Raw genomic sequence first — 20,808 nt, forward strand, 5'->3', positions numbered from 1 at the left:
ACATACTCTCTCTTTCTTCTCTCTCTCCCTTTTTACTCACGCACACACACACACACACAATTATATATATATATATATATATATATATATATATATATATATATATATATATATATATATATATATATATTGTGTATAATGTTAGTTGAGTGAAGACATTAATGTGTGTGAATTAATGTATGTTCACTTGGTAATATTCAAGACACAAGCAGGAAAGTACTCATATATGGTAAGAAACTCTTCATTATTATGTATGTAAATATTACTATCTTAGGTTAAATATAGAATGTGGATGTTCAATGTTTTATTAAATATATCCTGAGTGAGAGATGTGAAGACAGTAATGAGAGATGTGAAGACAGGAGAAGTGAGAGATATGAAGACAGAAGTGAGAGATGTGAAGGCAGGGAAAGTGAGACATGTGAAAACAGGAGAAGTGAGAGATGTGAAAGCAGAAGTGATAGATATGAAGGCAGGAAAAGTGAGAGATGTTAAGACAGAAGTGAGAGATGTGAAGGAAGGAGAAGTGACTTTACTTAAGAGATGTCTAGAAGAGTTACAATGTTTTTCTTCTCATCTGCACTTTCTTCTTCCTATATACTGAGAGGAAAAATCATTGACGTACATTAATATTAAAAATTCTTAGTGAATAAAAGAAAGTCGATCAAATAAGATCTACTTTGACCACCACGTTGCCTTGACCATGACCACCACGTTACCTTGACCCTGACCACCACGTTACCTTGACCCTGACCACCACGTTACCTTGACCCTGACCACCACGTTACCTTGACCCTGACCTCCACGTTACCTTGACCCTGACCACCACGTTACCTTGACCCTGACCACCACGTTACCTTGACCCTGACCACCACGTTACCTTGACCCTGACCACCACGTTACCTTGACCCTGACCACCACGTTACATTGACCCTGACCACCACGTTACCTTGACCCTGACCACCACGTTACCTTGACCCTGACCAACACGCTACCTTGACCCTGACCACCACGTTACCTTGACCCTGACCACCACGTTACCTTGACCCTGACCACCACGTTGCCTTGACCCTGACCACTACGTTACCTTGACCCTGACCACCACGTTACCTTGACCCTGACCACCACGTTGCCTTAACCCTGACCACTACGTTACCTTGACCCTGACCACCACGTTACCTTGACCCTGACCACCACGTTACCTTGACCCTGACCACCACTTTGCCTTGACCCTGACCACTACGTTACCTTGACACTGACCACCACGTTATCTAGACCCTGACCACCACGTTACCTTGACCCTGACCAACACGTTACCTTAACCCTGACCACCACATTACCTTGACCCTGACCACCACGTTACCTTGACCCTGACCACCACGCTACCATGACCCTGACCACCACGCTACCTTGACCCTGACCACTACGTTACCTTGACCCTGACCACGACGCTACATTGACCCTGACCACCACGTTACCTTGACCCTGACCACCACGTTACATTGAAGATGACCACCACGTTATCTTGACCCTGACCACCATGCTACCTTGACCCTGACCACCAGGTTACCTTGATCCTGACCACCTCGTTACCTTGACCCTGACCACCATGTTATCTTGACCCTGATCACTACGTTACCTTGACCCTGACCACCACGTTACCTTGACCCTGGCCACTACGTCACCTGACCACTACGTTACCCTGACCACTACGACTACGTTACCCTGGTCAGTACGACTCTGTCGTACTGACCAGTGTGCAGGTGAGTCGTACTCACCAGTGTGCAGGAGAGTCGTACTGACCAGTGTGCAGGAGAGTCGTACTGACCAGTGTGCAGGTGAGTCGCACTGATCAGTCTGCAGGAGAGTCGTACTGACCAGTGTGCAGGAGAGTCCTACTGACCAGTGTGCAGGAGAGTCGTACTGATAAGTGTGCAGGAGAGTCGTACTGACCAGTGTGCAGGAGAATCGTACTGACCAGTGTTCAGGAGAGTTGTACTGACCAGCGTGCACGAGATTCGTACTGACCAGTGTGCACGAGACTCGTACTGATCACTGTGCAGGAGTGTCGTACTGACCAGTATGCAGGTGAGTTGTACTGACCAGTGTGCAGGAGATTCGTACTGGCCAGTGTGCCGGAGAGTCGTATTGACCAGTGTGGAGGAGAGTCGCACTGACCAGTGTGCAGGAGATTCGTACTGATCAGTGTGCAGGATAGCCGTACTGACCAGTGTGCAGGAGAGTCGTACTGACCAGTGTGCAGAAGAGTCGTACTGACCAGTGTGCAGGAGAGTCCTACTGACCAGTGTGCAGGAGAGTCCTACTGACCAGTGTGCAGGAGAGTCCTACTGACCAGTGTGCAGGACAGTCGTTCTGACCAGTGTGTAGGATAGTCGTAGTGACCAGTGTGCAGGAGAGTCCTACTGACCAGTGTGCAGGAGAGTCCTAATGACCAGTGTGCAGGAGAGTCCTACTGACCAGTGTGCAGGAGAGTCCTACTGGCCAGTGTGCAGAATAGTCGTTCTGACCAGTGTGTAGGAGAGTCGTACTGACTAGTGTGCAGGAGAGTCGTACTGACCAGTGTGCAGGAGAGTCCTACTCACCAGTGTGCAGGAGAGTCGTACTGACCAGTGTGCAGGAGAGTCGTACTGACCAGTGTGCAGGAGAGTCGTTCTGACCAGTGTGCAGGAGAGTCGTACTCACCAGTGTGCAGGAGAGTCGTACTGACCAGTGTGCAGGAGAGTCGTACTGACCAGTGTGCAGGTGAGTCGCACTGATCAGTGTGCAGGAGAGTCGTACTGACCAGTGTGCAGGAGAGTCCTACTGACCAGTGTGCAGGAGAGTCGTACTGATAAGTGTGCAGGAGAGTCGTACTGACCAGTGTGCAGGAGAATCGTACTGACCAGTGTTCAGGAGAGTTGTACTGACCAGCGTGCACGAGATTCGTACTGACCAGTGTGCACGAGACTCGTACTGATCACTGTGCAGGAGAGTCGTACTGACCAGTATGCAGGTAAGTTGTACTGACCAGTGTGCAGGAGATTCGTACTGGCCAGTGTGCCGGAGAGTCGTACTGACCAGTGTGGAGGAGAGTCGCACTGACCAGTGTGCAGGAGATTCGTACTGATCAGTGTGCAGGATAGCCGTACTGACCAGTGTGCAGGAGAGTCGTACTGACCAGTGTGCAGAAGAGTCGTACTGACCAGTGTGCAGGAGAGTCCTACTGACCAGTGTGCAGGAGAGTCCTACTGACCAGTGTGCAGGAGAGTCCTACTGACCAGTGTGCAGGACAGTCGTTCTGACCAGTGTGTAGGATAGTCGTAGTGACCAGTGTGCAGGAGAGTCCTACTGACCAGTGTGCAGGAGAGTCCTAATGACCAGTGTGCAGGAGAGTCCTACTGACCAGTGTGCAGGAGAGTCCTACTGGCCAGTGTGCAGGATAGTCGTTCTGACCAGTGTGTAGGAGAGTCGTACTGACTAGTGTGCAGGAGAGTCGTACTGACCAGTGTGCAGGAGAGTCCTACTGACCAGTGTGCAGGAGAGTCGTACTGACCAGTGTGCAGGAGAGTCGTACTGACCAGTGTGCAGGAGAGTCGTTCTGACCAGTGTGCAGGAGAGTCGTACTGACCAGTGTGCAGGAGAGTCGTACTGACCAGTGTGCACGAGAGTCGTACTGACCAGTGTGCAGGGGAGTCCTACTGACCAGTGTGCAGGAGAGTCGTACTGACCAGTGAGCAGGAGAGTCGTACTGACCAGTGTGCAGGACAGTCGTTCTGACTAGTGTACAGAAGCACACTAGTGTGCAGAAGCACACTAGTGTGCAGAAGCACACTAGTGTGCAGAAGCACACTAGTGTGCAGAAGCACACTAGTGTGCAGAAGCACACTAGTGTACAGAAGAACACTAGTGTACAGAAGCACACTAGTGTGCAGAAGCACTCTAGTGTGCAGAAGCACACTAGTGTGCAGAAGCACACTAGTGTGCAGAAGCACACTAGTGTACAGAAGCACACTAGTGTACAGAAGCACACTAGTGTACAGAAGCACACTAGTGTGCAGAAGCACACTAGTGTGCAGAAGCACACTAGTGTACAGAAGCACACTAGTGTGCAGAAGCACACTAGTGTGCAGAAGCACACTAGTGTGCAGAAGCACACTAGTGTACAGAAGCACACTAGTGTGCAGAAGCACACTAGTGTACAGAAGCACGAAAGTGTACAGAAGCACACTAGTGTACAGAAGCACACTAGTGTACAGAAGCACACTAGTGTACAGAAGCACACTAGTGTACAGAAGCACACTAGTGTGCAGAAGCACACTAGTGTGCAGAAGCACACTAGTGTACAGAAGCACACTAGTGTACAGAAGCACACTAGTGTACAGAAGCACACTAGTGTACAGAAGCACACTAGTGTGCAGAAGCACACTAGTGTGCAGAAGCACACTAGTGTATAGAAGCACACTAGTGTACAGAAGCACACTAGTGTTCAGAAGCACACTAGTGTACAGAAGCACACTAGTGTACAGAAGCACACTAGTGTACAGAAGCACACTAGTGTACAGAAGCACACTAGTGTACAGAAGCACACTAGTGTACAGAAGCACACTAGTGTACAGAAGCACACTAGTGTACAGAAGCACACTAGTGTACAGAAGCACACTAGTGTGCAGAAGCACACTAGTGTGCAGAAGCACACTAGTGTGCAGAAGCACACTAGTGTGCAGAAGCACACTAGTGTGCAGAAGCACACTAGTGTACAGAAGCACACTAGTGTACAGAAGCACACTAGTGTACAGAAGCACACTAGTGTACAGAAGCACACTAGTGTACAGCACACTAGTGTACAGCACACTAGTGTACAGAAGCACACTAGTGTACAGAAGCACACTACTGTACAGAAGCACACTAGTGTACAGAAGCACACTAGTGTACAGAAGCACACTAGTGTACAGAAGCACACTAGTGTGCAGAAGCACACTAGTGTGCAGAAGCACACTAGTGTGCAGAAGCACACTAGTGTACAGAAGCACACTAGTGTGCAGAAGCACACTAGTGTGCAGAAGCACACTAGTGTACAGAAGCACACTAGTGTACAGAAGCACACTAGTGTACAGAAGCACACTAGTGTACAGAAGCACACTAGTGTACAGAAGCACACTAGTGTACAGAAGCACACTAGTGTACAGAAGCACACTAGTGTACAGAAGCACACTAGTGTACAGAAGCACACTAGTGTACAGAAGCATACTAGTGTACAGAAGCACACTAGTGTGCAGAAGCACACTAGTGTGCAGAAGCACACTAGTGTACAGAAGCACACTAGTGTACTGAAGCACACTAGTGTGCAGAAGCACACTAGTGTGCAGAAGCACACTAGTGTACAGAAGCACACTAGTGTACAGAAGCACACTAGTGTACAGAAGCACACTAGTGTACAGAAGCACACTAGTGTACAGAAGCACACTTGTCACTTTTTTAAAACCTGAAGAAGTTAGAGAAGTGAAAGATAATTCATGAGTGTCTTCTTTACTTTTCCCAAAAGTGTCTCAAACTTGTCACTTTCCACACCTTTCAAAATGAATGTCTTCAAAATGTCTTCAAAATGTCTTTAAAATGTCAAAAATCAATATTCTCTCTTAGAATATTGAAATATAAAGTTCCTGAATTCTCGAACATTGAGCAAGTCTGAATTTTGCTGCCTCCAACTTTTCCATTTTATGTTGAGAAAACAAACAATTTTAACAACCATGAGGGAGAGCGCATATATGAAGGGGTACAAATTTGTGTGTGTGTGTGTGTATATATATACATGTATATATATATATATATATATATATATATATATATATATATATATATATATATATATATATATATATTTATTAAATATATTTATATATATATATATATATATATATATATATATATATATATATATATATATATTAAATATAGGGAAGTGCCACCTCTATAGCTGGAATGGGGACCCTCATCCTCAGAGAAGACAATAAACATACCTCAGGGAAAACTGTGTGCGTGTGTGTGTACTCACCTATTTGTGGTTGCAGGGGTCGAGTCACAGCTCCTGGCCCCGCCTCTTCGCTGATTGCTACTAGGTCCTCTCTCTCCCTGCCCCATGAGCTCTATCATACATCGCCTTAGAACTATATATGGTTCCTGCCTCCACCACATCACTTTCTAGGCTATTCCATGGCCTGACTACTCTATGACTGAAGAAATACTTCCTAACATCCCTTTGATTCATCTGAGTCCTCAACTTCCAATTGTGACCTCTTGTGTCTGTGTCCCATCTCTGGAACAACCCGTCTTTGTCCACCTCGTCTATTCCGCGCAGTATTTTATATGTCGTTATCATGTCTCCCCTGACCCTCCTGTCCTCCAGTGTCGTCAGGCCGATTTCCCTCAACCTTTCTTCGTAGGACAATCCCCGTAGCTCTGGGACTAGTCTTGTTGCAAACCTTTGCACTTTCTCTAATTTCTTGACGTGCTTGACTAGGTGTGGATTCCAAACTGGTGCTGCATACTCCAGTATGGGCCTGACGTAGTTGGTGTACAGAGTCTTAAACGAATCCTTACTGAGGTATCGGAACGCTATCCGTAGGTTTGCCAGGCGCCCGTATGCTGCAGCAGTTATCTGATTGATGTGCGCCTCAGGAGATATGCTCCGTGTTATACTCACCCCCAGATCTTTTTCCTTGAGTGAGGTTTGCAGTCTTTGGCCATCTAAACTATATTGTGTCTGCGGTCTTCTTTGCCCTTCCCCAATCTTCATGACTTTGCATTTGGCAGGGTTAAATTCAAGGAGCCAGTTGCTGGACCAGGCTTGTAGCCTGTCCAGGTCTCTTTGTAGTCCTGCCTGATCCTCATCCGATTCGATTCTTCTCATTAACTTCACATCGTCTGCAAACAAGGACACTTCTGAGTCTATCCCTTCCGTTAGGTCGTTCACGTGTGTGTGTGTGTGTGTGTGTGTGTGTGTGTGTGTGTGTGTGTGTGTGTGTGTGTGTGTGTGTGTGTGTGTGTGTGTGTGTGTGTGTGTGTGTGTGTGTGTGTGTGTGTGTGTGTGTGTGTGTGTGCGTGCGTGCGTGCGTGCGTGCGTGCGCGCGCGCTTGTGATTGCATTCATATTAGTGTAAGAGGTTGATGACTGTTTTTTATACATGTTTGTGTGTGCGTGCAGTTGCGTTGTTTTGTGTGTGTATGAATGATGGTGACCACGCACGCTGCCGTTGCACAAATGTGCAAATGAGCGTGAAAATAAGAGTGTGTAAGTTTATTTAGGTACAAATATACATAAATAGTTACACAAATGATTATGCACAGTAACATATTCGTAAATTATCCAGGATAACCTAGAAACGTTGGACAAAGTGTTATATTTCCATTGTGCGCGGCGCTTGTAACTCACTGCGCGTCTTGCAGATATATACGATAAATACCCAAATGAAAATAAGAAGTTCAACACTTATTTCAGTTCTCGTGGAGGTGGACAAACACACTAACAAACGAGCACTCATAAACATACACAAAAACATTCACAAACACATTTAAACTGCTAATTAAGTAAAAACTCTTATATTTGATGTAGAAAAATTTTATAATATAAATATAACTCCCAAAACTTCACTGAGTGGCCAGACCTTGGTGGCCTAACTGGACGGTAGCTTGGCTGCGTCTGGCTGACTTACGGTCTAGACTGTCTTGGTGGTGTAATTACAGGACGCAGATTTCTGTGTCCCCCCTCCTGTAATTCCACCCACCTGGACAGTCTCGGCATTAGACCAGCTAGACAAGGCCTCGTTCTCAACTAGCTAGATCACTGAGAGTGGCTGAGCTGACTTCGGGATAAATAACCTGGGGAAGGCTGAGACTGGAAGATATCCTAAGGGAAGTGAGGAAGGGGAGACATCTGGGGGCCCACGGATGGATTCCTGGACACATGGACCTGGGAAAGATGGGGATACTGGTTGCTAAGGCAGACCTTGGGAAAGTGGGGAAGGGAGAACATCTGAGGGGACACAGATGGACTCCTGGACACATGGACCTGGGAAAAGCGAGAATACCTTGGGGAAGTGGGGAAGGGGGAATATCTGAGGCGGACAGATGGACTCCTGGACAATGGACCTGGGAAAGATGGGGATACTGGTTGCTAAGGCAGACCTTGGGCAAGTGAGGGAGAACATCTGAGGGGACACAGATGGACTCCTGGACACATGGGACCTGGGAAAGAAGGAGATACTGGTTGCAGATCTTGGGAAAGTTGGGAAAGTGGGAAGGGGGAATATCTGAGGCGGACAGATGGACTCCTGGACACATGGACCTGGGAAAAGCGAGAATACCTTGGGGAAGTGGGGAAGGGAGAATATCTGAGGCTGACAGATGGACTCCTGGACACATGGACCTGGGAAAGAAGGAGATACTGGTTGCTAAGGCAGACCTTGGGAAAGTGGGGAAGGGAGAACTTCTGAGGGGACACAGATGGACTCATGGACCTGGGAAAAGCGAGAATGCCTTGGGGAAGTGGGGAAGGGGAATATCTGAGGAGGACAGATGGACTCCTGGACACAGACCTGGGAAAGATGGGGATGCTGTTTGCTAAGGCAGACCTTGGGAAAGTGGGGAAGGTAGAAAATCTGAGAGGACACAGATGGACTCATGGACCTGGGAAAAGCGAGAATACCTTGGGGAAGTGGGGAAGTGGGGAAGGGGGAATATCTGAGGGGACACAGATGGACTCCTGGACACATGGACCTCGGAAAAGCGAGAATACCTTGGGGAAGTGGGGAAGGGGAATATCTGAGGCTGACAGATGGACACCTGGACACATGGACCTGGGAAAGAAGGAGATACTGGTTGCTAATACAGACCTTGGGAAAGTGGGGAAGGGAGAACATCTGAGGGGACACAGATGGACTCCTGGACACATGGACCTGGGAAAAACTAGAATACCTTGGGGAAGTGGGGAAGGGGGAATATCTGAGGCTGACAGATGGACTCCTGGACACATGGACCTGGGAAAGAAGGAGATACTGGTTGCTAAGGCAGACCTTGGGAAAGCGGGGAAGGGACAACATCTGAGGGGACACAGATGGACTCCTGGACACGTGGACCTGGGAAAAGCGAGAATACCTTGGGGAAGTGGGGAAGGAGGATCATCTGAGGCGGACAGATGGACTCCTGGACACATGGACCTGGGAAAGGAGATAATGGTTGCTGAGGCAGACCTTCGGAAAGTGGGGAAGGGAGACTCCGGGACACATGAACCTGAGGAAAGCATTGAAAAACAGTAAGTGCGGGGGGGGGACCTTAAAGACGAGCCACTGGCCTCCACGTGACAGTGTCTGTAACTCTGAGGCTGACAGTGCTCGCAAATAATAATTTCTTATAAACTGACGTGTAATTAACATTTATCATTTTGGGCAGCTTTAAAAAGGAAGTGTTTTGGGCTCGACCCGGTTTGTCAATTTATTAAAACATCATTATACTACCATCTAAAACATTTTAAGATATTGTTTTTTACATATGAAAGATTATTATATAATGGAATCCGTATCAGCTGAGATGTTTGGGACTTGATTTCCTTTACTCTCCAGAGTTGAATTAAAAAAAATCGAAAAAGAATGAAGAGAGTGCAATCTCGACCTGATGAGAGTGAGAACACCAGAGATCGTCCCTACAATCTAGCTACAGTAACTTTGAGGGAGGTGTCTCGGCCTGTGAAGAGATCTTGATCCTCTTCCTTCTTTCGAATCTGATTTCCTTCTATTCATCAACACATTTCATAATAATCTTCCCGATCAATAAACATTAACCACCAGCTCTCGCAAAACAGTTAACACAAATAAAAAACAAAGCACTAATATATTTTTCTTAATTACCATGGCATTTAAGTGAGGGTTAATGAACTGATCAACGGAGCTCACAGAAATTCATGGAAAATGATAAACTTCTCTCAAAACAACATGCAACAGATTTAAGCCGACTGGGAGAAAAATCCTTAAATTGACTATATGTAACATGTACTTTGATCTAAGCCAGAACATATACTGAACACATATACTGAGGCACTGCTGGAGAGATATCGTCATGAATTGTTAATGAACCGAAATGAATGGTTGAAAGTTAGTTGTAATGGTGTATGGATGATGGAAATTTTAGGCAAGGGATGGTTGATAGTTGTTGTGATAGATGGTTGATGGTAAATTGAAGTGATTTAATGTTAATTGTTAGTTGCGGTCGGAGACAGTCGATGGAGATATGTTATCAACTTTGATAAGTTGAAAATACTGATGGGTGAAGGTGAGATGTTTTGAATATATGATAATGTGTTGTAGTGAGTTAAAGTGAGGGATGGTTGATGATTAGTTGAAATTATCGCTAGTTGATGGCTAATATTGGTGATGGAGAGTTAATAAATTGCTTGTTTATTCTTTCTGTCCCAAGGTGCATGTTGTCAGTGGAACGCCTTCCTACTGAACAAAAGAAACTAATGGAAAAAATAAATAAATAAAGAAATGATTTAGGAAAAACAAGAAAAATGATTTGAGAATTTTACTTAAAATTTAAATATAATAAAAAAAATGGCCTTCAGTTCTTGTAGTTGGGTAGGAGTAGGTATGGCCCTGGATAGTTCCTCTGATGTTATTTATGTAGGTTATCCTGGGCAGATGGTAATCCGATGTTCTGGAATCTCCTACCACTTGGATGGAGCACAAGTAGAATAGGTAAGGGCCAGTAGTTGTAGAATAATGTTAATAAGTATTATTAACACGTCTTGCCCCTTTATCTGGCGTCTATCCTGGAAGACCACGCCAGGAACAGAGCTGACAAATAAGAGAAAATAAAACTGGTTACCCATAGTCATGATAATATAACATTTAAGAAAGAAAAAGAATGATAAATGCCAAAATCATTACTGGTAACCAGCAAACACTAGAAAAGAACAAACAGTAATACTCCTGGTAGATCACCCTACCTGATTAGGAGAAGAGTGGAGGTGAAGTGACTCTCCAAACTTCAATCCACACCAGGTAAGGTAAATATTACCAGGAGTAGAAACTTTAACAAATCGGACACCAGGAACTAGTTTTGCCCCAGCCCGCCAGAGGGGGGGGTGTGTGTGCGCGCGCAACGTAACTCGCTAATGGTTCCTGGTTGCCCGAACAACCTTAACCCCACTTACACCTACTTTTCCCTCACAATACCCCCTTCCAAAACTTATGGACGGAGTCAATAAGTCAACGAACAGAGGGAAAAGCACTAAATACAACCTCGGCTCAGCCAATCTGAAAAGTGGTTTTCAGAGCCAGAAATATAAACGACTTTAAACTTATAGGGCTGAATAGCCAGAGCCCATCTCAAGAGTCTGCTATTTGACCCTTTAAAGTTTTCCAAGTACATCAGTGGCTTGTGATCTGTTTCAAGCACAAAGGGTTTACCGTATAGGTAGTATTTAAATCTACTTATACCCCATACTAAAGCATAACATTCTTTCTCCACAGTGGAATATCTTTCTTCTCTGGGCAGAAGCTTCTTACTGGCGAAAGATACTGGGAAAGGTGTCTCCTCATAATATTGAAGTAGTACAGCCCCGAGTCCAGAATGGGAGGCATCTGTTCGGAGACAAAATATTTTATTAATATCTGGTAATTTTAGGACGGGGGGGTTTGAAAATATACTCTTAATCTCTTCGAAGCTTTGGTTGGCTTCCTCAGAACTAAGAGGTTCCTTGACACCCTTTTTCAAATAGTCTGTAAGAACTGAAGTTAAGCTACTTAGATTTGGTACGAAATTTCTATAGAAGTTTACAGATCCAAGGAAACATCTTAACTTTTTGGTAGCAGGGAACGTACTTTCTAAAACAGCTTTGGTCTTATTAGGAAGTGGTGAAAAGTTGTTATCAGAGATAATGAACCCAAGGTATTGTACCTTATGATAGCCAAGAAAGCACTTTTGTGGTTTAACTGTAAGTCCATGAGCTCTTAGTCTTTTCAAAACAAGCGCTAGTGTATTTAGATGGTCTTCCCAGACATTTGTCATGATATAAATATTATCAAAATACACTGATACATTCTTTAGATCAGAAAGAACTATTCTCATAAGCCTAATACGTGGCACACGCGGTAACCAAGCCGAAAGGCATTGTGCGGTATTGCATTAGACCTCTATGAGTAGGGAAAGCAGTGTATGGTTTCGAGTCTGGGTGTAACTGCACTTGATGGTATGCTTGTGAGATGTCTAATTCCGAGAAGAATTTGCAGTCATGGAATTTATACAAGTCATGATCAATTACTGGCATGGGTTCTGCATCCCATTTAGTTATAGTATTTAAATAACGAAAATCTTGGGCAAGTCGGTAAGAATTATCGGGTTTCTTAACCATAACTGGTGAACAGAAAGCTGATTTCGAAGGTTCTATGATGTTTAAGTTATAGTTTGTCAACCTCATTATCAAAAGTTTTCCGTAAGTGAACGGGAACAGGGTAGATTTTCCGCCTTACTGGTTCATGATCCGACAATTCAATCTTGTGTACAATAGTGGTGGTAAGTCCTGGTACCTCTGTGAATACGTCAGAAAATGAATTTACTAAGGCACTTACTTGAGACTTTTGTTTATTTGACAAGTCGTTGTTAATGTTGACATTTGACTTCTTTGGTGAGGGATCATGCGTTAAGATATCCAGTAGCTCCTTCGATTCTGTAAAAGACTCATCTATAATACAAACTCTACATTCGTACGAATCACCACTTGTATCCAAGCCGAAAGAAGTATCTTCGTCAAAGGAATTTACGCAAAGATTAACTTCTCTTCGATGGTACCGTTTCAAAATATTGACGTGATACATTCTTTCTCTACCCTTGACATCCAAGATATAATCTACCTTATTGCAGACCTTCACTACTTTATACGGTCCGCGCCAGGTAATTAGCAATTTGTTGGATTTGTCAGGTAGGAGAACTAAAACTTCATCACCAACATTAAACGTACGCTTGGAGCTTTTATGGTCAAAATAGGTCTTGTACGTTTCCATAGACATCTCTAGGTTTTTACTGACCAAATCGGCGGTTTCTTCCAACCTTTCCCTTAGATCTAAAAGAAACTGATAGCTGTTTTGAACCTCAGGTTTGATATCTTTGGACCAAAGTTCATTCAAAATAGATAGTGGACCATGAGCTTGTCTCCCATAAAGCAATTCAAAAGGGGAATAACCAAGGGAATCACTTGGAATCTCGCGCATTGCGAAAGGAGCACATGGTAAAAATCTATGCCAGTCCGTTGGTTTAAGAATACATAGTTTTTTTAGTGTTGACTTTAGGATGGCATGTTGTCGTTCCACTTTTCCGTTACACATCGGATGGTAAGGTGTAGTGAAAAGAGGTTTAACACCCACAAGTTGATAAACGTGTTCCATTAATTCTGAAGTGAATTGAGCCCCTTTATCCGACAATTTCACGAGGTATACCTACACGTGAAAAAATAGAAAATAAGGCTTCTGCGACTTCTATGGACGTAATGGATTTTAAGGGTACCGCCTCTGGGAAGCTGGACGCGTAGTCAATCATAGTTAAAATATATTTATGACCTGATGAGCGAGGTGTGATAGGACCAACTATATCTACTGCAACCCTTGCAAAAGGGACTAAGAAAATTGGCATCTTTACCATAGGAACTCTCCTAGTTCTACCCTTCTGCGTGGAAAGTTGACATACGTGACATGATCTGCAGTACTTATAGATGTCAGAGGACATGCTAGGCCAGAAATATAGGTCCTTGATTTTATTATAGGTCTTCCTATGTGAAAAATGGCCAGAGACTGGCAAGTCATGAGAAATCTTTAAAATAGTTTCACGGCAATCCTGCGGAATGACTAACAGGCTTCGACCAACGTCATTGGGCTTGTCCCCAGACACTATAGTCTTGTACAAAAGATTTTGTTTGAACTCAAAACTTGTAAGAAAATTTCTTTCTCTGGGTCACCTTGCCATTTAAAGCTAACTTCCGAGATTCCTCTAAGGAAGGACAAGTCTTTTGAAGACCCTCCAAAACTATATGAGACAGCTCGATTGGCTTTCCTTTGGAAAGAACTAATGGGTGGATAGGTTTTACCTTAGACCGAGCTCTGGTAACGACGTTAATCGAGTCTAGTTGTATAGATTGTGCCACACGTAGTTTCCCACTGGCGTCTGCGTTGTCCAGTTCAAGTGACTGACTTACTAAAGGTGTTACCGGAGTTTTGTAACCATCAGCTCTCTGATTTAGGTTACCCAACTGAATCTCATCTGGAACTATCTGTGAAGAAACAGAGATATTAGGTTCCAACCCTTCCTTGGAAACTCCAAATTCCAAACAGTCCTTCTCAGATGGGAAAGTAGCCCCTTGTATGTTCCCAACCAAAACAGAACATGAGGTTATCGGGGCAACTACAGCATCTACCCATCCTGAGAACCATTTGCACCTAACAAAACATCTGACTGTTGGAAAAGAATCGCTTCTTCCTAAATAGTCAGTTAACTTAGTGGACTTATAACGTGAAGAATCTAGGTTAGGGAAGAGCTTACTTGAGATAATACAGGAACATCCTGTGTCTAAGAATGGTTGACACATTCATACCATTGACTGTACCTTCACTAAAAGGTGCGTTTATGTTTGATTCAGTGAAACATTTACCGACATTTTCACCTTTTTTTCTAGGACAGTCGGGACGTCTATGACCCCACTCATTACAGTTGAAACACTTTACTGTGAAGGCCGTGGAATTCTTAGGTACGGAGGGTTTGGATCCCTCAGATTGCTTAGGCACAACAGGCTTATATCTGCTACGCTCTTTAGGGTAGTTATTATGAGCGCACGCATATATATCAGCAGCTTGTGCCATTTCTGCAGCCGTATGAAAGTTTCGTTCTTTAATGAATATTCGTAAGTCAGAGTTTACAGAAGAAAGGAATTGATCTCTTACCATCAGGTCTCGTAAAGATTCGAAATCGTGGTCAACCTCAGCACTATCAATCCACGAATCAAATAATCTGAAAAGTGTTGTTAAGAATTGCATGTAATTTTGGCGAGTTATTTTAATGTGTCTAAACTCCGACCTGTAATGATGAGTAGTTTTTTTGAAAGCCTGTAGTATAGCTTTCTTCAGCAGGCTATAACTAGAAATAACATCAGAGGGTAGAGTGGAATAGACGTTTAGTGCTGAACCTGACAGTAGTAAGCCAAGCCTAGTAGCCCAAGAATCAACTGGCCAGTCACAGAGTAGCAGTACTCTCGAATCTAGTAATATATGCCGCTATGTCATCTTGTTCTGAGAAAGGTGGTATTTGAGGCATCCTAATAGGTTCTTGGGAAGGGTATTCCAGTACCCCTTCATCTATTTTCTGCTTAGATAGTTCTACCTTCTTGGCTTCTAATTCCAACCTTGATTGTTCTAACTCAATTTCCTTCATTTTGAAGGCTACCTCTCTTGCCTGAACTATCTTCTCTAGCTATCCTTTCCTGTTCTATTTTATCCTCCCGAGCTAGTCTTTCCTGTTCCTTTTTCTCTTCTCGAGCTAGTCTTTCCTGTTCCTTTTTCTCTTCACGAGCTAGTCTTTTCTCATCTCGAGCTAGTCTTTCCTGTTCCTTTTTCTCTTCAATAGCCATTTTAGCAGTAATGTAACTATCAAGGCTTTGTCCAGTAAATCCCATTTCCTTTCCAGCTTTCAACCAGAAATCTAAAGAATCCATCTTGTAAAAAGAAATATTAAGCACCCAACTTCAACTGACAATTAAAATTAATAGTAACGTCTGTTACAAAAGAGGGACAGTCCGCACACTTTAAACTTCCCAAAGTTTAAAATGAAATAAATATTTCTCCCTGGAAGAATACACTTGTGGGCTCAATAGCCTTCACTAAGCAAAATACACACGGTTCACACAGGAGGGGTTATTATCAAAGTTCCCCAGGTCCAACAAATAGGTAAACTTCTAAACCGAACCTTAGAACCAAACAACGGTAAGTCAACCAGACTACCAGTAATGACTTGACACCTCAACTAACTCACCCTTTTCTATCTTAAATGTTATACTGACAACCAGTTGAACCATCAGGACGATGTTGCTTCAAGAGTCGGATCCTGGCAAGGTCGCCATTGTCAGTGGAACGCCTTCCTACTGAACAAAAGAAACTAATGGAAAAATAAATAAAGAAATGATTTAGGAAAAACAAGAAAAATGATTTGAGAATTTTACTTAAAATTTAAATATAATAAAAAAAAAATGGCCTTCAGTTCTTGTAGTTGGGTAGGAGTAGGTATGGCCCTGGATAGTTCCTCTGATGTTATTTATGTAGGTTATCCTGGGCAGATGGTAATCCGATGTTCTGGAATCTCCTACCACTTGGATGGAGCACAAGTAGAATAGGTAAGGGCCGGTAGTTGTAGAATAATGTTAATAAGTATTATTAACACACGTCTTTCCCCTTTATCTGGCGTCTATCCTGGAAGACCACGCCAGGAACAGAGCTGACAAATAAGAGAAAATAAAACTGGTTACCCATAGTCATGATAATATAACATTTAAGAAAGAAAAAGAATGATAAATGCCAAAATCATTACTGGTAACCAGCAAACACTAGAAAAGAACAAACAGTAATACTCCTGGTAGATCACCCTACCTGATTAGGAGAAGAGTGGAGGTGAAGTGACTCTCCAAACTTCAATCCACACCAGGTAAGGTAAATATTACCAGGAGTAGAAACTTTAACAAATCGGACACCAGGAACTAGTTTTGCCCCAGCCCGCCAGAGAGGGGGGGGGTGTGTGCGCGCGCAACGTAACTCGCTAATGGTTCCTGGTTGCCCGAACAACCTTAACCCCACTTACACCTACTTTTCCCTCACACATGTTAAGACATGTGTTCACATATCTGTGCTTTTCTTTGTGTTTATAATTATTGTCATTTTTCTGGTGTCTTGATTCCAGGTTAGAATCCTTTCCCTGTAAGTCACGTATGTCTTAGAAAACAAATGCAAGGTGACCACAAAGTTGACTTAAAATAACATTATTATACTCATCGTAATGAAATGTAGGTTTAAACTCAACATAAAAACAAAACAGACATATTTCTTGCACTTGATGGTGCAAGAAATATATGAAGGACTTATGAGTAACCACACATGGAAGTTATGAGGGACTTATGAGTAACCACACATAGATGTTATGAGGGACTTATGAGTAACCACACATAGAAGTTATGAGGGACTCATGAATAACCACACACGGAAGTTATGAAGGACTCATGAGTAACCACACAAGGAAGTTATGAGGGACTCATGAATAACCACACACAGAAGTTATGAGGGACTCATGAGTAACTACACAAGGAAGTTATGAGGGACTCATGAGTAACCACACACGGAAGTTATGAGGGACTCATGAGTAACCACACAAAGAAGTTATGAGGGGCTCATGAGAAACCACAAATGGAAGTTATGAGGGACTCATGAGTAACCCCACATGGAAGTTATGAGGGACTAATGAGTAACCACACATGGAAGTTATGAGGGACTCATGAGTAACCACACAAGGAAGTTATTAGGGACTCACGAGTAACCACACATTGAAGTTATGAGGGATTCATGAATAACCACACACGAAAGTGATGAGGGACTCATGAGTAACCACACACGGAAGTTATGAGGGACTCATTAATAACGACACACGGAAGTTATGAGGGACTCATGAGTAACCACACAAGGAAGTTATGAGGGACTCATGAAAAACCACACACGGAAGTTATGAGGGACTCATGAGTAACCACACACGGAAGTTATGAGGGACTCATTAATAACGACACACGGAAGTTATGAGGGACTCATGAGTAACCACACACGGAAGTTATGAGTCACTCATGAGAAACCACACACGAAAGTTATGAGGGACCCATGAGTAACCACACACGGAAGTTATGAGTCACTCATGAGAAACCACACACGAAAGTTATGAGGGACCAATGAGTAACCACACACGGAAGTTATGAGGGACCCATGAGTAACCACACACGGAAGTTATGAGGAACCCATGAGTAACCACACACGGAAGTTATGAGGGACTCATGAGAAACCACACAAGGAAGTTATGAGGGACCCATGAGTAACCACACACGGAAGTTATGAGTCACTCATGAGAAACCACACACGAAAGTTATGAGGGACCAATGAGTAACCACACACGGAAGTTATGAGGGACCCATGAGTAACCACACACGGAAGTTGTAAGGGACTCATGAGAAACCACACACGGAAGTTATGAGGGACTCATGAGTAACCACACATGGAAGTTATGAGGGACTCATGAGTAACCACACAAGGAAGTTATTTTTTTTTTTTTATATTTTATTTAGAACAATACAATACAAGAAATAGATAAAGACAAAAACAGGTCTTACACAGAATAATCATGAACAACCACACAAACATGAACTTGAGATAACACAAAATATCCCTCCTCACCCATACATGAAAACCCCTACACCTATGATAACCAATAACCGACTAATTCCAATTGCACGAGGGAGGTGGTGACTTTGCCGGTGAGGAAGGGAGGTTTAGGTCTGTTGGACCTGGGAAGGAGGGTGAAATGCATTTTTGTCAGGTGGGAGTGGAAAAGATTTTTTTTTTTTTTATATTTTATTGAAAAACGCAATACATAGTTATACATGTAGACAATGTAAGCAATGAAACGTATCCATTATATATAACAAAAGAAAACTCCACATTCCCTACCGTAGCACTAAACTTATACATAAGAACTAAACTAAGACAGCCCACAGCTTCATATACAGGTGGGTTTATTACATCCAAAATTGCAGCCATAAACACAATATGCAATATAACCCAAAGTATGTCACAGGTATTGACATTTTACATAAAATTGTATGTACGAAGACATTCTCAATTATCCAAAAATTCTTTACACACTTATTATTGTTGTATATTAAACTTCATATCAATACATAATACGTAACACCTCAATAATTACGAAACAAATAAAGGTTTGAAAATAATCTCCACACCTCACCACAGAAAAACTAAACACAGTACAATATAACAAATGATTCATCCCACCTCACTTCCATACACTACATTCATCCCACCTCACGTCCATACACTACATTCATCACCACAAGCGAACTTACACAATCACGTATATTTAGTAATATTTTTCAAATATAATTTCCAGTTTTAAATAACAAACTTCTTCTACTATATAATGAAATATACATAGTCATTACTATTAAACATTAACTTAAACAAGACTATATTCTTATTCTACAGACCTCAGCAGTTCTTGCCTCACCATCCTAACCCTACTTGACACATTGTACATCAACACATCCTTATATACCCAACACTCGTCAATAATATTCATTGAACTTCACCAAATACCAATATACAACCCATACTGAGTACATGAAATTCTCTCTTACATACTGCTATATACACTTGATGTATGATAAAAATCACACACATTACATTATCTCATTATTAGCAGTACATTTGGTACACAGACATATTTATCACGCCCGCATGTCCTTTGCTTTAATACAACCACCAATCCTGATAATACATTACAACATATTCCAAATTTAACTTATCCATAACATACATCAGTATACCATTCTGAGTATGACAGTATACTTTTCACATGCACACAAATATTGCTCATTTCCATAACCATATAAAAATCGTAACTTTTCCCTTACAAACCACCACAAACTTACTTAAAACACACTCCACAACTACGCTGCCATTTCACACCATATCACGGAACTCCTCATACATTCCCAAATTCTGAGACGAGCCCGATGCAACCCCTGAAAATCCGAACACATCCCCCCCCCCCCCTTGTTTTTTTTTTTTTTTTTTTTTTTTTTTTTTTTTTTTTTTTTTTTTTTTTTTTTTTTCCTTACTCCGCCAACAAACCTCTGACATTCATACTTCGATATCCTTCAGGAAAAACCCTTTCCCATCTACTTCCATATATCCCCCTATTACGACTAAGTGTTTTGTACATTGTTGCAGCCAATACCTTCTTTCGCACCATCCAATCCCCATTACCCCTCATGGCCCATGATACAAAAACAAAATCAGTTATGATGTACACCAAAGCACGCTGCACAGACTCTTCCACACCTCCCACATCTAAACTCAATGCCCTTAATACCGATATCCCTCCCCCACCCACCCTCCTCAAAATCCCACCCATCCACTCCCGTATACACTCCAAATTTTTACAAAAATATACTACATGAAAAGCTGTCTCCCTATCCCCACACACCCTACATACATCCTCCACCATCAACCCTCTCTCCCGAAGCACCACACCAGACGGCAATATTCCATGAAGGAAACGAAACATTACCTCTCTCACTCTTGGTCTGATGCGCACCAACCGCAACCTTACCCAAATGTCTCCCCATGCATACATTGGGTATATGCCCTCAACATTTGCAATCACCCTCACCCCTACAGCACGCTCCAGCACACCTACCCGTATCCTAGACGGATTTCTAACATACAATAAAGCTCGCAGCACATCCTCACACTCTCTCATCTCTGATCCTACCCACCACCTGCGTGCCTCCTCATATAATGCTTGCACGCCCTTCCCCACACGACCTTCCACTCGGAGAACCCCCCTCTTCAAATATATACACTTAACCCTTAATCTTATATCTATTAAACCCAATCCACCTTTGTCGACCGGTAGCATAACAACACTTCTACCCAACCAATCACACCCAGAACCC

General features: G+C 43.1%; 1 long non-coding RNA gene across 1 annotated transcript; it reads right to left on the reverse strand.

The window, feature by feature from the left end:
* Window positions 1–10,557: 10,557 nt before the first annotated feature.
* Window positions 10,558–16,055, reverse strand: LOC138852353 (uncharacterized). The gene is made up of 2 exons (XR_011391679.1): window positions 14,128–16,055; window positions 10,558–10,843 (listed from the first exon to the last, which is right to left on the reverse strand). It is a non-coding gene; the product is annotated as an uncharacterized lncRNA (long non-coding RNA).
* Window positions 16,056–20,808: the final 4,753 nt, after the last annotated feature.

Source organism: Cherax quadricarinatus, chromosome 7 (genome assembly GCF_038502225.1).
Source record: "Cherax quadricarinatus isolate ZL_2023a chromosome 7, ASM3850222v1, whole genome shotgun sequence".
In the NCBI taxonomy this organism is placed as follows: Eukaryota; Metazoa; Arthropoda; class Malacostraca; order Decapoda; family Parastacidae; genus Cherax; species Cherax quadricarinatus.